Raw genomic sequence first — 22,474 nt, 5'->3', positions numbered from 1 at the left:
TGCATTTGACTCATTTGAACACATTGCTTTCAAACTCTTTGGTCCCACTCCCCTAGTCACTGCTGTAATCTATCACCCCCCCAAACCAAACCCTTCTTTTTTCAGTGATTTTCATGACTTTCTGACCCAACTCTGCTCCATCTCAACTTCTGTTCTGCTCCCACGTCGACGACACTCAATGTAAAACTGCCAAAGAATTCCTGGACCTTCTTCACTGCCTCAACTTCACACAGCATGTCAACTTCCCCACTCACATCCGCGGCCACATTCTGGATTTGGTCTGCTCCACTGGTCTCACAATCCATCAACTGTCAAGTCTCAACCTCAACATCTCCAACCATCTGGCTATAAACATGGACATTCTCATCCCTCTTCCCACTCCAAAACAAAAACGAAAGATCTCCTTCAGAAACATAAAATCAGTCGACCCCTCAGCTCTCAGCCTCTATTACCAGCAAAATCTTTTCCTCCCCTCCCCCCCAATTTAATAACCCCTCTGAACTCATCACCTACTATAACAACACACTCTCCTTCTGTCTGGATCAACTGGCTCCCATCAAAACTAAAACTGTCTCATTCACACACTCTGCACCCTGGTACACTCCCGAACTCCATAAAATGAAAACCCGTAAACGCCAGCTTGAAAGACTCCACAAGAAAACCGGTTTAACAGTTCACTTCCAATCATACTCTGACTACCTCAAACAATACATGGAAGCTCTCAGCGCAGCCCGGTCCACCTATTACTTACACCTCATCCACTCAGGCTCATCCAACCCCAAGGCTCTCTTCTCGACAATAAACAAACTCCTCAAACCCAGTGACAACACCTCTACCTCCTTCCCAGCTGATAAATGCAACGCTTTTCTTTCATTCTTTTAATCAAAAATTGACACCATTTACAGCAGCTTCAACACTCTCCCTGTCCCCTCTTCACCCCTACCCGCATCCCCTCGCCTCATCACCCAACCTCTGTCTCAGTTCTCCCCTGTTTTCCCAAATGAACTATCCATCATCACCGCTAGCATGAAGTCCTCCACCAGTACTCTCGACCCCATCCCATCCAGTCTCGTCAAAAACTGTCTCCCAGCCATCGCGCCACTCATAACCTCAATCATCAACTCCTCCCTCTGCTCTGGTTCAGTACCCAAAACTCTCAAAATGGCAGCCGTCACCCCTATCCTCAAGAAACCTGGACTCAATACGGACAGCATGTGCAACTTCCGCCCCATCTCCAACCTCCCCTTCCTCTCAAAAATACTGGAACGTGTTGTCGCCTCCCAGATCAAATGCCACCTCTCCTCCAATAACCTATTTGAACCATTCTAGTCCGGCTTCCGTTCCCAGCACAGCACAGAAACAGCTCTCCTCAAAGTCACCAACGACCTCCTCCTCTCCTCAGACTCTGGCCTCGTCAACATCCTCATCCTCCTCGATCTCACTGCAGCCTTTGACACCATCAGCCACAGTATTCTTTTATCCCGCTTAGAACACACTCACTCAACATCACTGGCACTGCTCTTTCCTGGTTAAAATCCTACCTCACCGACAGACAACAGTTTATCAACATCAATAACTGCTCCTCCTCCATAGCTCCTTTGTCCCAAGGCGTCCACCAAGGTTCGGTGCTTGGTCCCCTCCTGTTCATCATATACTTGCTCCCCTTTGGTAACATTATCCGCCAGCATGGTCTCCATTTCCACTGTTATGCCGATGACATCCAGCTCTACATCTCCACCAATTCAATCACCACTGAAACCCGCTCTACCCTAACGAACTGCCTCAATGAAATAAAAACATGGATGCACACCAATTTCCTCTCTCTTAACTACGCAAAATCGGACATAATAATTATCGGCTCTAAATCCCTCACCACTTCCATTCACAACTTCTCCTTCACAATAGACAACTCCACTCTCTCCCCCTCCCCTCATATCCGCAATCTTGGAGTCATCTTTGACAGCCAGCTCTCCTTTGACCACCACGTCACCCAGCTCACAAGAACCTTTCTTTCACCTCAAAAATATAGCCCGCCTCCGTCCATTACTCTCATTTTCTGCCGCTGAAACACTAATCCATGCATTCATCACATCCAGACTCGACTATTGCAACAGCATCCTTTACGGCACATCATCCAAAGTTCTTAATAAACTTCAATACATCCAAAACTCTGCTGCACGCCTCCTTACCCACACCCGAATACGCGAACACATCACCCCTGTCCTGCAAAATCTCCACTGGCTCCCTGTCCCTTACCGTATCCAATTCAAAATCCTTCTCCTCACACATAAAGCCCTTAACCACCAGGCCCCCTCCTACCTCACGGCTCTCCTTCACCCTCACACTCCTGCACGCAGCCTCCGTTCCTCAAAAGCCAACCTCCTATCTCCCCCTCTTAGAACCAAGCACCGAACCTGGGGGGACAGAGCCTTCTCCATAGCTGCCTCCTCCCTCTGGAACTCACTCCCCACACACATTCAACACTGCACCGACCCTCCTACTTTCTAATCACTTCTCAAAACTCACCTCTTTAAACAAGCTTTTAATGTATGATTGTGATGTATTTTCTGTTTTTTGTAGTTTACCTTTATGTTTGAGTGTAATGCTGCAATGTCTGTTAGTCTGTCCTTCTGTGCTATTCTTTATGTTTTAACCATTGTAAAGTGTCTTTGAGTTTTTAAAAGCGCTTATAAATAAAATGCATTATTATTATTATTATTATTACAAAAACTCAACATTAATCCACCATGAGCACTAAGCAACATTTTCCAAGGTTACAGTGGCAAGAAAATATTTATTTTAAGGCCCTGACACACCAAGCAGACGGCAAAGAACTAGTGGCGATGAAGGCAGCCTGTGGCATCAGCTCACGTCTTGGCCATAAAGTTGCATTCGGGCGCGGTCACACTGGCCCGAATGTTATCATACCTTGCCCCCCCCAGTTTTATCATCATTACAGTTGTTAATAAACAACTGTAATGATGATAAAAGTGAGAGGACTGATTATGTTAACTATAGAGGTTGAAGTTGAGCAGCTCGAAGATTCGCTTTCATATTTATATTTATGATAATGTAAGTCTGATATTAATGGTTGTAGCTCTTAGATTCACTTTAATGTTTATAATAATGATAAAAGATGTAGGGCTTATTTTGTAAAGGAACCTACTCGAGAAGGGAGCTCTGGAGCTTAGCCAGCCCTGACTATAAGCCTTATCAGTGAGGAACATTTTAAGCTTACTCTTAAAAGTAGAGAAGGTGTCTGCCTCCTGGACCCTGATAGATGATTCCAAAGGAGAGGGGCCTGATAACTGAAGGCTGTACCTCCCATAGTACATTTAGGGCGCACTCACACTAGGCAATCAGTACCGTGCACAAGTACGCTCCACCCATAAAGTAAAGTTTGAGATGTGTGAGTGCTCCAATCTGTGCTTAAACACAGTACACTTCCTTGGCCATGGCACGCTTGGAAGAGGTGTGCTCTGGCACGGTGCAGTTCATGCACGAGCACGAGCACGCGGGTATACAACAGCCTTCATTATCGAGAAATCCTGGCGTGTTCTGTCTGTATCTGACTAAAAAAAGCCACAAAGTCAGTAAAGTTGAGGTCTTGTTCACCAATGTGCTAACGCAGACTCAACAAGCAAACCCTTTTTAATTTTTTGAGTCCGTCTGTCTTGTAAATAAAGCACGCTTCATGATCACGTAAAGCCATGTATCTGCGACATTATGTAGGCTACAAGATTCAACCTTGCTCGGGCCTGGTTAGTCCTGGAACAGTGTGAGTGCAGGCCTGCAGGGAAATGGGGAGGGGGGACAATCGTGCTTCAGCACCGTACGGGACAACTGTGCCTACTGTAGTGTGACATTAGAAACTATAGGTACCACAAGCAGGCCTGCATTCTGGTAGCATGATGTTCTAGAGGGGTAATAGCTCTTTAAAATAAGATGGTGCCTGACCATTAAAGGCTTGGTAAGTGAGAAGATTTTTTTTTTAATTATATAGGGAGCCAGTGCAGAGAAACAAATAAAGGAGAAATGTGGTCCCTTTTCTAGTCAGTACAACAACTGCAGCATTTTGGACAAGTTGAAGAGTCTTTAGAGACTTACTGGGGCAGCCTGATAAAAGATAATTACAATAATCCAACCTGGAGGGAACAAATTAAGGATATGCCTGATTTTGGGTATATCACAACGGTGCTAGGCTGTCCTTGAAATGTGTTTTATGTGGGAGTTGAAGGACATATCTCAGAGACTTTTTGGAACAAACACAATTCAATGTTACTAAAATATACTTTGTAAGTTATATGAAACTTTTACAGCAAGTAACTGTTTATTATCTTTGACCCAGTTTTGATGTTCATGAAAACAACATGCAACGCTTTAAATAACCTACATTTGATATCACAATTTTGAAATTACTTTATGGCCATCACTTCCATTACAACAAATTATCAATACACACAATGATGATAATATTTTTATTAATGTTCTCTATTCTCCTCAGCTTCGTCAATGTTTTCTCTTCCAGACTCACTACATACGTGAACACTGAGAGCAGCTGTAGTTCAGAGAGATGAAGACTTCCTGTGAGACCTTCATGTTGCTCGTGTGTGGACAACTGCTTTTGCATGGGCATGCTGGCTTCTGTCCCAGCTCCACACATACCTCACTCTGGAGAGAGAAGCCTGCAGGCTGCTGGCAGGCAGATTAGAGATCAGTTGTCTTTGCTTCAGCAAACTTTTTTGTATTGGTGAAATTCGACTTTTAAAAGGCAAGATAAATTAAAAGCTGAACAATACACTCAATGAATTCTTTCCCCCTGCTTTAATCTTTAAAGAGACAGTGGTTAATGTGTGACTGATCACACATCATCAAATAAATACAGACTAAAACGTAATTCTTATGCTCTTGCCTAGGATGTAATTAATAATACTGGTTTATTGTAGCTAAATCCAAGGTTCAAGGTTTCTTTATTTGTCTCCCTAGGGAGAAATTTGTCTAGGATGCTGGGAAATTGCTGCATGGACAATACATCGGAAACAACATAAAAACAGTATTTACAAATGTGCAAAAGACATTTAGCTTGTCCGTGCTACAGTTCACCCAAGCGTCTGCTTACGTATCCATACACATAGACATACACACACACACACACACACACACACACACACACACACACACACACACACACACACTCACTCCTACAGTCACAGGCGCATGCACATGCACACTGTGCACATGTACACATGTACACATGCCACTCCAGACAGTTTCAGAGAAGACAGAATTAAATTTCAATTGTTGTGGCCTGTTTGAAAGAAAGGAGTAGTTCCACTTGATTAAAAAAGGGTTCACATCTAGCTCAACTAGTTTTTTAAGAAGAATGTGTGGCTGGATTGAGTTAAAAGCTGAGCTAAAATCAATGAAAAGCAGTCTGGCATATGCAGCAGGACTTTCGAGGTGCTTCAGGACAAGATGCATTATTGTTGAGATGGCGCCACTCCTCTGTTATGAGTCTTTCCAGTGATTTCATAACATTTGAGGTGAGAGCCACAGGCCGGTAATCATTGTCCTCCTTGGGGCATGCTTTTTTGGGAACTGGGATTATTATTGATTTTTTCCATAGCTCTGGTACTGAGTGTGTGTCCATGGAGAGCTGAAGGAGTTGATGCCAGGCTGGTGTAAGTTCCTCTGCAAATGTCTTTAAAAGAAAGGCGGACAGGTTGTCCGGCCCTGTTGCTTTGTTGGTGTGTATGGCTTTAAAAACCTTAGTAACAGAGTGTGGGTTAATTAAAATTCTGTGCTCGTTCACATCACAAATTTGACTGGTCTGTTCTCTGTAGATCGTCATAATTTAAATGATCTAAAGCAGGTTAGAAGTTACCATGGCGATCTACTCCAGCAAGAAAGGATCTTCCATCTAAAAGAAAATCGCAAACGGAGAAATATAAATATTACATGAAATATGTAACTCTGACATTTAAAGCTTTTAAAATGGGTATTGCAAAAAGACTAGAAAATAACTGAACTGATTTCTTTGAATGCTTTTAACTCTAGGCTGAGAGCACTTGAGACGACCTCCTTTACTTGTAACAGTTTTTTATAATTTTAATTGCTAATTGTTTTTTTATAATTTTAATTTACTTGTAACTGTTTTTTATAATTTTAATTGCTAATTGTTTTTTTTATAATTTTTTAATTGCTGTCTGTATGTTGTGAGTGTAACTTTTGCTGCCTCTTGGCCAGGACTCCCTTGAAAAATAGTTTTTTAATCTCAATGGGACTTTCCTGGATAAATAAAGGTTAAATAAAAAAAATACAAATAAAAAAAGGGTATTGCAGTTCCCCCTCTTAATAACTGGAAGCTAAGACTGGTTTCCAGTGTCAGGGGATTTAGCGCTGGGACTTGTGGAGGTGACAGAGGTCTAAATCAAGTTCTTAACATCTGCTTTAGTGGGTCGTACAATTCCTTTGAGCAGGACGTACAGACCCAGCCCACTGAGGTGTAGAAGACAGTCTGGGAGTACTGGAGCAATTCTGGCTGTGAGACATTATGGTCAGCCTTTGACTTTTATGAACATAACAATAGATGGCTGTTGACTTGTTTAGGAATATTTTGTTGTTTAGGAATATTTTTCAGAAGTAATTTTTTGGACCTTTTAGCCATTATTAGAGAGGACAGCTAAAGAGAGACATGAATTACTGGGAGGAGAGAGTGGGGCGACATGCAGCAAAGACAATGTTTCCCCCACCAGTTTTTTTTAGGAATTTATTTTGGGGTTTTTGTGCCTTTATTGTAGGGATAGTATAGTGGATAGATGGAAATCAGGGAAAGAAGTCATTTAAGGATACCTGTCCTATAGAAAAGGACAGCTGTCATTAAAAGTAACAAATGAACACCAAGATTCCTTCAAGTGTTTGTGTCGGCGTGGATTAATTGAATACATTTTTAATCTAGAGTTAAAGTCCCGTCTGAAATCGCTACTTTTAATTAACAACAGAAAATAAAACAAATGTCTGCATTATTGTAAAACCTTTCCCCCTCTATTTAAATTATGATTTCCATATTTATGTATGTGTCTTTATTGGTTTATTTTATATTGTGTATATTACAAACATCATGCCACCCCTGCATAAGTCAGTGCACCAGATGGGCCACCACACTTAAAGTCTGTTCTCGGCCCAAAAGATCTCTGTCGGCTGAGGAAATAAATTATTTATTTAGTCTTTAACCTGTATATTCCTTCCAGGACAACAGATGGTCAATCATTACATATGATGGCTTCAGTGCGTTCTCACTACAAAACAACAAACAAACTGCAAACTAATAAAACGATTGGAAAACACCCCGTTTTTTAAGGAACAACTTCTCCAAACGATCTAGATGTGAAAACACATCAAGGGAACTGTCGTCAACCAGGAAGTTGACCTTGAATAGAACAAAGATTAATAACCAAAGCAATAAGAAACGATCAAACAAATCAAATCAAGTGGATCCTAACATGAGCTGATCAACACATACCAGATAAACAACAACAAATATTCAAGTCAATAGTAAATGAAGGATGCTCTGTCACACTGTCATATACAGCAGATTGACAAAAGGCAATTATATTTACCAGACAGGGATATAAAAAAGTAAGGACATTTCAAAGTCAAAATGTACCTTAAAATGCACTTAAAGGCTTTATATTTGATTTTTTGATCCAGCCTTGAGCACCAGCATGAAACCAAAACAACTCGTGCTGCATTGTTGTGTTAGCATGCTAATGCTAGTGATCTTTATTATGCTTGTATCTTCACACTGCATGTAAATTTACCTGAAATGAGCGTGATCTAGAAACACAGTTAAGCAGTGAGTACAGTATGTTATTCTTCTTTTCTCTAGTCCCTCAATTAAACAACTTTTACACACGAGGGGAGGAGTCAGCCGGCCGTCCTGGCGATGTAAACAAAGTGAAGATAGGACTCTGAAAACTCTGAAAACATCACGAACAGTGGGACTCGGGTGTTACACCCATTGTAGACAGTCATGACTCACAGAGTTATTTTCAGAGGATATACTTGATTTATATTATATTTAAGTGTGAAAAATCACATAGAATGCCTTTAAACTATCAGTTAAGTTTAGTGGTTAAAATGGGAAGAAAGTAGGAAAAAATGCTTGAAAGTTAGAAATTCAGGGATTTCAAGCAGATGTTGTTTTTTGTTACAGGTGTCAGGTGCGAAATAACAAAAACCATGTCTTGCTGAGTTATGAACATGCGGAACATGTAACGGAGTTACTTTAACATGAATACAAACCATCTCCTAAATAAATAAATGCATTATTTTTCTAAGACAGCTACACAAATAAAAATATTGTAATGAAGATCACGTCCTCCAGAAGAAACCAAACCTCTTTAAACAAGACACAACAATTTTTCAGACTAAAGAGTTCAATAGGTGTCACCTGAAATAAATCTCAAAGTGCAGAGTGTTGTTGAGGGTGCACATTATAGTCTAAGACTGACATAAAACCCGAATTTCCCTCAAGGATGAATTTAATATATGGACATGTTGTTCTGTTTCTGTGGAAGTGCCTTTTTTAGAGAGATTAACATTCTTTTCAATCAATATGCCTTAATATTTATATCATGTGACCGTCTTAATATGGAATCCTTTCCTTGCAAATGAATCCACACAATTTTGATCCAGTCTCGCTCTGGAAATAAGCATCACTTTTGTTTTGTCTAGATTAAATACAAGTCTCAAATCATCAAGGGTGTCTTACAGATTGTTATAAGAATGCAGTCATTTTTTGACTGCAAGATGAACTGAGGCAGAAAGAAAATATATAGCACTGTCAGTCAATCAATCAATCAATCAATCAATCAATCAATCACAAACAATTCTGAGGAACCTATACAAGACCTGAGAGCTCCTTATGTGCCCTGATGTAAAAGTATAGTTTGATGTTCTAGTGACAGGAGAACCAACACTTATGTTATCCTTAAAATGTATCTTGTTGATTTGTTTAATACCTTATTATCATACATCAAATCACAACTATTGCGTATGTTGAAATTACTTGATACAATATAATACAAAACTTCTGTGCTTGTGTGAAACCCTATTAGAAATGCACAAAACCCTTTACTGAACTACCATTACAAGAGCTTCTCCTTTCATACAAATTACTCTGCAGCCTCAGCCCTTTGCTCAGTTTTTACTTGGACGGTAATGGCCTAGATCTAAATCTCCTTGACTCATTTCATTTGAAGTTCCTCTGCTGTGCATTGCAGGCTGAATAACAGGTATGCCTCACTCTGCTCTTTCTTACAAAGTTTAGGTGCCCTCTGCAGCACACATCTGCAGGGGTAATTAATGGAGGCTACCAGGAGATGGCAGTGTTGCTCCATGTTGAATTTGTGAATAAGCACTACAAAGCCTGTGAGAGGACGAATGGTTTGGCTTCACATATTTTAAACTCCAAACTCAAAGTAGCTTTGCTCTTAACAATCAAGGACACATGAATTGTAAAATCAATGAAAAGGCTGGCGTACAAGATGGTTGTGCCTTTGGTTGTAGCCTGGGTAAGAGTTCTTCCTTCATCAGCTATGTGGTGGAGGGTGAACTCCCTGCTGCATCAAAAACACTTTTATCACTTCATTCACAGAATACAATTTTCCACCTTTTGAAGGCTGGGAAACATGCAGCATTAACATTCCTTTAGTCAAGTTTCCTCTGAGCAAGGTTCACAACCCTGAACAGCTTTAGTGGACTCATCTGTGGGTGATATTTAAGATTAGATCACACTGAAGACTGCCATTACTGGCACATTAATGGAGCAACCTGCAGTGTCATAATATATAGTATTCTACTAAGGCTTCTCATGACATAGATGGCTTTAATGTTTAGTCATTACCTATTTATTATTAATAATAGTCAGCTGTTGTTGCTCAATAGGGCAAAAGGGTCACCGGCCTTGAGTATATATGAGCAGATAAGATCTGTGGTTAACAAGTTGTCAATAGAGGTTGATAAAGGCCAAACATAATTGAATGAAGAAGAAAAATAATGAAAATGCTTTAGAAAATCATCTTCTTATCTTTCTTCCTCTTCATCTTTCCTCTCATCACTACTCTGTCGATGCCCTGATCCTTGTTGTTTTTACCCACTTAAAGCTGATAATGAAATGTATGCACAGGGCGAAGCGGGCGATTAATCAGAGCAGATGTGTATCTAGGTGAGCGCCGGAGCAAGTCTCTGAAGCGCAGCGGCCTGACGCCTCAAACACACAACACTGGCTTTTGGTAGGAAAGCCAAGCCCTCGCTTCTCACCCCATCGCTGTCACTGCCAACATATGTGCCAGACTGGCTGATTACAATTAATTAGCCTGCGCAGAAATGTCCTCACACTTCAGAAGGGATCACGTCTCGTCTCGGCCAATGAAAAGGCTGCTGGTGGGCTGTTAACAATTTACCAGCACAATACAACAGTCTCTCCTTAAAGAAATATCACAGTGATAAGTTTAGTAACTAAAATCAGAATGTTATTATATATTATATTATATATTATTATATATATTTATATAGTAAGAGTAATAGTAATCTTAAAGCAAAAAGTTATCTAAAATATGAAATACAGATGCCCGATCCACGATTCATTGACACAAGCAAACATACAGCATATAGTTCAAATATTGATTAATACAGATTTTTTTTTTTAGTAAAAAGATCTCTGCAGAACAATCTCTGGTTAAACACCTTAACAACACACAGGCTCACACAGGGAGTAGATTTTTATAGAGTAAATATGTGTTTTCCCTCATACCTCCATGTTTATTGGAAACAGTTATTACATTAAATATATAAAGCAACATGTAGTCAGCATTTTATTACAGTCACTGAAAACAGAGATGACCTCATAAATGTGTTTGACTATGTAAGAAGACAGGATGCAATAATAAACTTTGCTGTATATTCAACATAGGTCACCATTTTAAACAACATGTGGATGTTACAAACATTAGTAACATAAAACCAATCATTTCACTATACATTTATTTGTTTATTAGTTAGGATCCCCATTAGCTGTACCTGAGAGCTCAGCTATTCTTCCTGGGGTCCACATTAAAAACATTAACAGGAAAATAAAATGTACATTTGAAAAACATTTAGAAGAGGGCATTAGAAAAATAGTTTAAAAGAATCAATACATTTTAGAATAAACACAAAACATTACAATCAATTATGTCAATCATAGTAATGTCAAACACAAGACATGTATTTAAATGAGGTAAAAAACTACCAAATGTGCGTTATCTTACAGATATGATGCCCCGAGGTGTTTCTTTGTTTGATTTTTGTGCTTAAATGAGGTAAAAAAACTACCAAATGTGCGTTATCTTACAGATATGATGCCCCGAGGTGTTTCTTTGTTTGATTTTTGTGCTTATTTAGTCAATAACAATGGTAAGAAATTCCATGTTTTCATTGCTCTATATGTTACTGTGCATTTAAGGAAATTGGTGTTTGCTTTGGGTAGTAAACTGAGTGGCACCAAATGTAAGACAAAGTAAAGAAACAAGTGAAGTTGCTCAATGGTTTAGTTGATGAAGTGTCACGTGATTAGTTTGAGTAAATCAGAGAATCCGGCTGAGTCTCTCTACTCAAATATGTGTTTGCTATGTAAAGACAGTCACTCACTTTTGCTCTGCATCAGGTGTTTATGTTGGAGTTTGAAAACTTAACAGTGACACAGACTGTGCAACAAAAGACCAAAAACCAGTTGTTGTCTGACCTTAAGATCTGAACAAGTCACAAGATCCTGTTTTCACACACACACACACACACACACACACACACACACACACACACACGGATCATTTTATGGGATCATCTGACTGTTCAGAAAATGTTCTTTCTTTAGCACAGTCCAAATACAAATGAGACAGTGAGTCTCATTTGTAAAAAAAATCACGTTTTTTTGTTTTTTTAGTGAGACAAACACTTCTCCAAAAAAATTTGTAAAAAAACTTTTTCTACCGAAGTACAAACATTTATTTAATGTGTAGACAACAACATAAAAAACACAAAATGGGAATATATACAGAAATGACCAGCTATTACTACTATGAATGATTGTCATTCAGCATGTTTATATAGTAATCTTAAATCTTAAAGTTATCTAAAATATGAAATACAGATGCCCAATCTACTATTCCTTGACACAAGCAAAAATTGAGCATATAGCTCAAATATTCATTAATACAGATTATTTTTTTATGAGCACAAAAAATTCCTCCTCTCTGAACAGTCTCTGAACAAACGACTTCCTGTCTTCGACATTGTCCCACAGTTCATCTTGGGTTTAGGGCAGACCAGCAGTTGTTCCTCCAGAGGGAAGCCGTTCACCCACAGCCAGTTTCCTGCCAGGAAACGTAGACCTATCCACACCTCCTCTGTTTGGGCCTCTTTGATCAAGTTTTTGGCATATAGGTTGTTATGTTCAGCATGCATGTGTGGAAGGTCGTAGAGATGGTTGAAGTGCGTGTCTTTTGAATCAGGGTCAGTTTGAAGGGTCCTGCAGTGTTCCAGAGCCTCCTCCCATGTCTTCTCTTCTTTCACTAAGATCAGATCATCCTCAGAGCACAAACTTTCATATGTATGACTGCAGGAAAAATCAAACCAACCTTTGTTTATCATGACAGCACACTCTTCCATTTCATGATTAGGTTCACCTGAGGCCCAGCTTGTAAAGCTGACTTCTTCTCCATTAGCCCAGTTCCAAACAGCTGCATTTGTATCATCTCTGTGGAGACCGATCCAGCATGGTTTATCCAATCCGCATGGATTCTGCAGTGCCTCATACTCAGTCTGATTTCCAAAAACGGCCAGGTCAGTATGCTTTGCTCTGCAGTATTTTTGGGCATCATCCCAAGTCATTCTAATAGGCACATGAACATACATTCGGTGTTGTGCAGAAGCCTGTAATAAAATAGCCAGGGTGAAGTAAAAGATGAGCATGCAGAGACTGTTGAAGCTGCTAGTCATCATGATTCCCCGGCAGAGACTCTAATGGACACATTGACTTAAACAGTCAGCTAGAAGTTAGAGCTCTGGCTTCTCTGTGTATCATCTCTTTTTAAATACCTAAAAAAATGTCTTTGTGGGTTGTGCCAGTTTTCATATTTGCAGATGCTCTTATTAAATTACCAATGAATGAGTCTGAATTTCACTTGGACAATCCTACCATCTGTCTCATATTTGTTCCATCATCAAACTGACCAATAATATCATCCACATTAACATGAGAGTCATCAGGACACACACAACACACAGACACGCACAGTGTAGGAAGAATCAGATTCAGGGTTTAGGGTAAGAGTAATAGTTACCTATCAGTTTTTTTTTACTTATTGACTACTTCTTACATAATTACTTGTTACATAAAATAACAAAATCAGCATCTTGTATCCGCGGAGAGAGAGTTGAACTAGAGCTGTCAGCATGAACTAGTTAAGGTCTGAAATAATAATGCGATTTAATCACATGCTAATTTGTCCCTCTGGGCCCACCATGGATGAGCCTATAGTGTCTCATTTCACCCTAAAAAACTCTCAGACAGCTCAGCTGATGAGTTCAAAGTAATAAAGCAAGTGTTGACAATTGTTAATAAAGTTTCATTTGAAAACTCCAACGGCTGGTGAAAGAGAAGGAAGTTGAAGTTGTTGTAGGATACAGGAAAGTTGATACAATCGTAGATTTATGGATACAAGTTTCAGAAAAGTGCTGCACTGATGATCTGTACAGAAACCTAAAATAAAAAGAAACGCTGCGTTGTGTCCTGCTGCTGGTCGCCATGACTACAGTCCTCTGTTGTCTCTCGTGATTACATTGTAGTCGTCCAGACGCGTTCATGACGTACTCGTCAAGATTTTAAATTCTAAATATCAAACATGTTTGAAATAAATCAGGGTGTCCCCGACGATCTCTGAGCAGATTGGGGACATGATTGGAACTTTATGCCACTCACACTACAAGAGAATCTGGGCAGATAATCGGGTCCGAGCAGCCTTGAGTCGGGAGCGACCCTTTGCCTTCATTTGTTTAAGTAAATCAGACAATCCGGCTGAGCCTCTCATACTCAAATATGTGTTTGTTTTGTAAATAGAGGTGCTCTCATCATCCTCAAGGTCAAACAAACCTGATAGATAGACACATGAACTTTATTGTCTGTCCCAACAGTGACAGAAATTCTCCTTTGACAAGGCTAAAACCATAAACACAACTTACATTTAAAAAACACACAACACAAAGTACAGACATTAAAAGAGGACTGTAAAAAGCAACAGCTGCTGAAAAGGGCTCTCTTTGATTTGATTTGGGTAAGTAAGGAAAGTACATGCAAAAGCTGTGAAGGGCAAAGAGGATGAACCCAGTGAATGAGTAACCACACAGGACACTTTAAAAGTAAAGCAAACATCCCCAAAGCAAGACAGCTGCCAAAAACATTTGAGAGATTTGACAGTGAATGAATTCAAGAAAGTTTTTGCCCGACAGTTTATCAATTAGTTTAAAGTCACCATATGGTCCATATCAGACAAGTAGAGCAGCACTGCCACATTGTGTGTGTCACTGATGGTAAGAAAGTTAACTAAAAAACGCCTAATCCACCACAATAAAACAGAAAATCTAATTTTAACAACAGCAATTCCCAAGTCAAAAATAGTTGACTTTGAACCTGATTTGAAGTAAGTCAACTGGGAACAGGTAACTAAAGAATCAGATCTAAACCACAGTGAGAACAATTTTGCCTCTACCCTATGTGAATTATTAAATAAATACACAAAACCCTGGAAAAGTTGACCCAAGAAATACTCTCTTCCATGGATTAATAGTGATATCCTTCAGATCATAAAAAGTGAGATCTTGCTCTTCTCTAATAACTAAAAACAATACCGATCTCCTTATTGATATTGGCTTGAGGAACAATGTGGTGTCTGAAATGCGGAAGGCCAAGACAAATCATTTCTCCAAACTCATTGAAGAGGCCAGTGGCAGTAGTTCTAAATTGTGTCAACACATAAACAAACAAACTAACTCCAGTAAGCAAATTTTACTGAATAAATTAAAGCAATTCTAAATGTCATCAGAAGCACTGCAGTGGTTTAATTCTTACCTGGGGGGGAGACAGCAATGTGTCAATGGGGTGAAGTCTCATCTGCATGCCAACAGTATGGGAGTACCACAAGGGTCTGTACTTGGTCCACTGTTGTGTACTGTTGATGTACATCAATGACCTACCAAACTGCTGTCCAGGCACCAACTGCCAGATGTATGCCGATGATAACGTTATCCATGTGTCCACTAAAACAGCTAGCTTAGCAGGTGAGCACCTAACAGAGGCATTATGTAATGTCTCCAAATGGCTCGAGTTGTCTCATTGAACTATTAATGTTAAGAAAACTGTTGCCATGTGCTTCTCCATACGCAATAGATCTGGAAACGAAGTATTTGAGGTACAGATTAAGAATGAAGCAATTGAAGTAGTAAAAGAAGTTAAGTATCTAGGCATCATCATGGATGAGAATTAAAAATTTGACAGTCAGGTACATTGTGAAGAAGGTCAAACCAAATCTAAATTGTTTTTGTTTTATTAGAAGGGACATTTCATGTCAAACTGCCAAATTATACATGCATGCAATGATTTTTTCACATCTGTCATATTGCATCACATCATGGTCCCAAACTTCTCCAACTACATTAAAACCTATTGTTTCTTTATATAAGCAGACAATAAAAGTCATGGACCAGAAACCTATGAGATAGAATCACTGTGGCATTTTTAAAAAACACAACCTTTTCAACTTTGACAATTTTAGTAATTTTAGTAATCTTAAACTGTTTTTTAAATGTGTAAATAATCATGTGTCACCACCAAGGGGCAACCTCCGGTCTCGAAAAATGAAGCCTATGCGGAAGTACAAAAAACTGCAGTTCCTCGAAGTTCCTCTTGAGGCTGGCTGCAGAAGTGCCAGAAGTGCCATAAGCCCACAGCCAAAAAAGCCCGTTTTTACCACAGGAATCAACATGTTTACAGCCTGATTCAAAAAACGAGATATATCTGAGAAGTTAACGGCCCCTTCTCCTCACACTGTGGGGGGGGGGGGGGGGTGAATTTTTTTATAACTCATCGGATTTTATTCTATTAAGGAAAACGGCTATGCCCATATTAGGGTTGTGGCAGATTTGATTGACAGCTCTGCGCGCTGCATCTGTCTGTCAGGTCAGGAGGCTAACAGCTTGATCCGTCTGATTTCTCCTCTTTTTTACTTCGTTTGGAGAGTTTGTTTAACACATATCTGACAACATACATGGCTTGCTGTGCGGTTAACAGACCATCCAACAAGTTGATGCTTCAGTTTTTTTCGGTAAGTGATATAGTAGTGTTATATTTACTGTATACTCATGTGTCGGTATTTATATTTACGGACCTAGCTTGTTTAGTGTTAGCTTGTAAACCAGTCGACTAACTGTACTCAGTGTAGCTCATTATTTACATTATTTACATTATTTACGGTCAATGGTTTAGAAATGTTTGTTGTTAAGATGTTGTTGTTGAAAATAATAAGTTTGCGTGATGTTAGAAGCTAAAGGTTCACCTCGGTGGTTATCTGACGTTATGATGAATGTTATACTCCACGTAAATGTTGACATTAAAAAACAAACTTTGTGCAGTAATTATCCGTCAGTAACATAAACTGAACTGAACCTAATGTGCTGTGTAGGTTATAGAGGATGACATTAACGTTACATGGTTGATGTAGTGTCTTAAGATTTGAGCAAACTGTTAACAAATTAAAAAAAACTTCACTTTGTAAGAGCATCTGTAACCATTAAGAACTATATTAATAACCATATTAATTTTCACTGAACTCATACACAGAATATAGCTGTAGAAATATAAAATATAAATAACATATGGAATGAAAATAAGATTTAAAGCACATAGATATAAAGTATAAGAAATAGTTTGAAGAATACAGCCATGTACTGAGCTCATGTTAATAATAAATGAGTTACTGTATGTTCTGTACTAAAGCACAGAGAGTTGGGACCTGTTAATGATTTAAATAATTCAGGTTATATTTGTTTCATGTTAAGATGAAGTACTATCCTCAATTAACTGCTTAATTTTTCCTCACCCAAAATCTGAGACAATTTGATGTGGAATATCATTGTGTGAGTGAGAGAGCTGAAAACAGCATGATTACAATAATGTTTATCTTCTTAACTTTGAATAGATGTTGATTACCTGAATACTGTACCTTTGTTGTCTGGGTAGTACACTGTTGAATTTATAAATGTGCTCTTTATAAATTCAAATTCAATTTATACACACAGATGAATACAGAAAAATAGATGAGAACAAACAAATGATTTAATGAATAACTGATATTTTCTCTCTTTCTTTGCCATCCTGAAGACCTCTCACTAAAAGTCCATGTTCTCCTGGATCCATGTCACATGCTCGAGCTTCTTCTGAATGACTTTTCAACAGTCAAAGTTCTGCTGAGAGAAGATGGCCAGCAGATAGGACGGCAGTACATCAACGAGCTCCACAAGCTTCAGGAGGAGGAGGAGGGTTTGCACCTTGGAAGACTGTATTCATGCTGTTCAAATAAAACTAGATCTCCTCCAAACAACTTGCAATCAAACCATTTTCTTCCCATTTTAAAACCCTTTGTCCAGTTTAGATGGGAGAAGTTGATATTATGTGATATTGATCTGGGAAGACTACATTTCTAAATCATTTTTAACTGTGTTTTTATTCACAAGTTATTGATCTTATTTACTCTCCATGTATCTTGATTTAAGAATGGGGCTGTGTTTAAGGGCATATTTTTGCAATGACTCTGTTCCATCCCATTTTAAGAAATGAACTACATTAGTATTTATCAAAAGAATAAGAAATTGTGTAAAAGTAGACTTCCTTCTCTTAGCTATTGAGTTGAGCATTAATGCACATTTTAGTCTTGTCATTTCAAATCTGAAATGTATACTCATAAGTAGACATAAAGGAGTGCATTTATATAGAAATATTTATTTAATCTGAAAAACAACATTAAAAAAATCTGTTTTTACAGCAGAGATGAACCTGTTTACAGCTTGGTACAAAACAAACAAATAGGTGTGATTAGCTCATGTCTCGATGGACACACACTGTACGGGGGGTGAATGTTTTGATGACTCATCAGTTTTGATTTGATGAAGGATAAGAGTTATTCACAATAAGGTGTGTAGCTGACCAGCTTGACAGGCGGGCGTGGTGTAACGGTTTGTCAAGAGGCTTAAAACACGCCTCAGCTCTCAGCCTGTGGGTGACATCACTCAGACCTCCCTCACAGCGAGCTGTTGAAGAGAAGCAACCGAAGTCCATCCCAGAAGAACCAACAAATACAGATGTTGTTGAGGCTCAGGTTTCTTCCTCTGTCTCTGCAGCTCTCTGGGCACCTCGATGGACCAGTCACCAATAATCCACACTGTATCTATAGGAGAAATACAAAGGTGTTCAATTAATGCCTCAGACAAGACAAAATGTACAGTTAACTACATGTGACAGCTCAGGCTGTTTTTTTGTTATGAGCCACATCTGCAGGAATAATATTGAACAAGGTAGCTGCAGCTCATGATAATAGATGCCAGTCTTAAACACTATTTTTTCTAATACTTAAAGTTTTTGGTGTGAAGCTGACACTGTCCACAGACTCCATGACTTCACAGGTTCAATAGAAAACAAATGTCTTATAATAAATACTAAATAATTATTTGTTCAATTGTCATGTTCACCTCATCGCTGTTGACATCAGTAAATATAAGACACAGACATTCCTCTTTTTGTCAGAACAGTAACATGAACTGTATAATTTGTAATATTGATTTCTTCTGGATGTCTCATATTTATTTACAGTTTATGGATAAAACTTTGTTAATGTAATTCTCTGCTAACACTGACAAAGCCTAACTGCTCTGACAAATAACTAATAACCATAGTTGTATATAAGTGTAGTTTTAAGACTTTAATTAAATATCTTGGTTGAATATAATTTGTTTTAACTGTGTTGTAGAAAAGTTTAATGTTAACTTACTGTTTATAGAGTTTTCTCAGGACGAGCAGGAATAGTTGATGATAGCAGCCTAGCTGTTAGCGATGCTGTCAAGTGGACTGCTAACGTCGAGCAGAATGGGCGGAGTTAAGTCCCGCCGGTCCCGCCTTACTGCTGTAGCTAGGTTGATCCAAAGTTAGGTTGAGACTGCAAATCCAATATGGATGCGGCCGTCGATTGGACTCATTTTCTGCCTATGTAACAGACGGGTCAGGGTTCGTCCAGTAATATTTACAGTCTATGGTCACCACTGTTATCTGAATTAGCCATTAGGCGTCAGAGCTCTCGTAGGGCAGTCAAACGAGCCTCCATCAGCCGTGATTGTCCTGTCCTTATGTACAAGACATCTTTTGGCCAGTCTGCTTTCTCTGCAAAGGGGGCAAAACTTTGTAGCTCTCTGCCCACTGGCATAAAACTAGAGAGCAACAGGAATGCTTTTAACAGAGGACTCAAACAATGGCTAAAATCAAAACAACAGTGCTCACATGAATAGCTTCTGACTGGTTAATTGTTTGATCATGCTGCCTTTGCTCTACGGCAGGGGTGCCCAACCTTTTTTAAACCAAGATCTACTTTTAAAGTTGCCAGTCTGCAGAGATCTACCAGTCCACATAGTGAGCCATAGCCTTTACCAACAGCCTCCAAATGCATTTAATACTCACACAACAAACAGAAAATAATTTCAGATATAATAAATGAGAGTTCTGTAAAAAATAATGCAAATTTTTTAAACTCTTATTTTAGGGTAGGCTACATTTTAATATTACGTTTGTATTTATATCACATATGTTTTTCCCTTAATTTAGTTTACAACAAACAACTTTAATCTGTGTGGAGATGTTCACAGACTACAGCAGGCTGCTGTGAGATGATGTTGCTTTTGTTAAATTAGCTGCAGACACGGTGAGAGTGAACGGAGTAAAGTCCAACCGACCGTTTGACCGGGTCACGTGTGTTCCCACCTCGGTCCGTACGGATCACGGATCAACTGTGTGCTGTAGCACTAAAAGTAAAAAGTAAAAAAGTTGGCGTGGTGGCTGGCGCTCCAGTGCAAGTGTGTGTGTGTATGTGTGTGCATTTGCGTTGTATGTTGGTGTGTCTCGTGCCCCGCGATGCTCACAGTCATGACAGCAGAGAGGAGCAGAGAAAAGTAGCTGCAGCTTCATCAAATGCGCTTAATACTCGTTGCATAGTTTCTATATATGACTTTTTGGTAAAACATTTACCCCCCCCGGTTTTACCTGCACGTCCTTGCGCATGCCTGCACTCTCTCTTGTGCGCGCTCTCTCTCTCTCTATCTCCGCCGCTCGCTCTCTCATGCACGCAGCAATTTCATGAATAAATGAAAAATTAAATACACACAGGTCGGAAGTATACTTGGGCTCCCCACACAGGTATCGTGTGTGGGAAACAGTGCAATGAGATGAAATTGAAATCACTTTTCTATTTTACAATTGTATTTTATATTGACAAAACATCTCGATCGACTGAGAATCAGTCAGCGATCTACCTGTCGATCGCGATCGACTGTTTGGACACCCCTGCTCTACGGTTTATGTCTATTTATTTATTGTCTCCTTATTGTTTTCTCTGTTTTATCACTTTTCTCCCTATCTGAATTGTTTTCCTTTCTAAAGCCTCGTGGACCGGTGTTGAGAACTAGCATGCTTGCTAAAACACTTAAAAAATGCATCTGGTTCGTCCAATGTATCTGTGATGGCCATGCCAAATAAAGTCTAGTATTATTACTTTACTGAGCTAGTCAGACAACTCACTTGCCAGAATTTATTGCACCAGAACATAGTTTGTGTTTGGTGTCTAGGCTCTTCCCTGATCACTCCTCACAGTTTTGATTGACATGCAGGAATTTGCAGAAGTGATGGGAAGATATTTTAACCCCCCCCCCCCCCCCAGTTAGCGACTACAGGTGGATGCTGGGGTGGTGGTGGGGCTGAGCAAGAGTGCAGCACTGGTGCAGATCAGAGCTGGCAATGAAGGAGCAGAGGGAGAGAAACTGAAATCTTGCAGCTTAAATAGACAGCTAATTAGAAGGAGGTGTTGTCAGGTGATTCTTGAAAAAGAAATTGTAAGTAAGTATTAAGGAGTGTCTATGCACTTAGTATTAATATTCTTATCACTTGCCCTTTCTGCATGTTTCAATGTACAGGATTAGACAGCCAGATAACATTCCAAAAGTCCTCCAATAAAAACACAAGGCATGTCTTTTCTGTATTTTACTGGAGTTTTGAATCCATTTGTTTTTTGTTTTTAAAACTGTAATATTAAAAAGAGAATAACAATATGTCACCACAGACAGCTAGTATATGTTTACAAAGTTTAAGCATTGCTATCTAAATACAAGCAAGCACTGAACTGCATAAAATAGGAGAGGATAGGATAATACTTTATTAATCCAGAGGGGAAATTCAGGCATTGCAGCAGGATAAAGACAGTAGAAGGTCATACAAAATAAAAAAATGTAAACAGATAAATATAAATAAATAATGCTAAATAAGCACTTACCTACATGCTATCATAGCAATGAAAGGAAACTGTCACCTACTACAGTTAGCATTAGCTAGCAAAGAACATGTAAGACAAAAAGAACAAAAAGTGAATTTTGTATTTATATCTCGACAACAGACGTGTAACAGAAAAGCATTCAGCAGCAATGTGAATCCTTACTTAACAACTACCCACAGTGACCAGTAGATGGTCGTATAAACCACGAGCTAATGCAGAAAGTTTTATGTTTTTTAATTTTTTAACTCTAACTTATTATGACCACTTTTTAACCTTACATTTGAAATTACTGACTTCAAATTAAAGGCAGGACAATTGTTTTTGTTCCAAAATTGTGATCCAGTGAATCTGACTATATTTGATTTGTTGTATATTTATGATGTAGCTATATGTGTAAACTAAAAAGGAACCTTGATAGTGATTAACCTACAGTGAAGTTTTCACCTTACTCTACATATTGTTAATGGGATTACATTTTTATGAGTATAGCTTGAACTCTAGGTTACTAAATATTGAAGGAAAGAATAAATATCCGTAAATTCAAAATAGAATATAATTTGTCATTAGTATAAACAGCGTTGTAGTCCAGTCGACAAACTGTCGAGATCTGAGTCTTGAGTCCCCTGTGCTCAGTGCTCATGTCTGAATCTCCAAGTCCCCAAAGAAAAATCTGAGTCAAGTCCGATGAATACAAATAGTGTTTGCATCTGCAAACATACAAACATACAGGTAACATACAGTTATGTTACCTGTATTTATAAATCTGCATTAATTATCTGCTAAACTACACATCTTAC

General features: G+C 38.9%; 1 long non-coding RNA gene across 1 annotated transcript; it reads right to left on the bottom strand.

The window, feature by feature from the left end:
• Positions 1–17,472: 17,472 nt before the first annotated feature.
• Positions 17,473–19,370, bottom strand: LOC136178508 (uncharacterized). The gene is made up of 2 exons (XR_010665908.1): positions 19,137–19,370; positions 17,473–18,536 (listed from the first exon to the last, which is right to left on the bottom strand). It is a non-coding gene; the product is annotated as an uncharacterized lncRNA (long non-coding RNA).
• Positions 19,371–22,474: the final 3,104 nt, after the last annotated feature.

The sequence above is a fragment of the Labrus bergylta genome, chromosome 3 (genome assembly GCF_963930695.1).
Source record: "Labrus bergylta chromosome 3, fLabBer1.1, whole genome shotgun sequence".
NCBI lineage: Eukaryota > Metazoa > Chordata > Actinopteri > Labriformes > Labridae > Labrus > Labrus bergylta.
The sequence above is the reverse complement of the archived record's forward strand: the minus strand, read 5'-3'. Positions and strand labels throughout refer to the sequence as shown.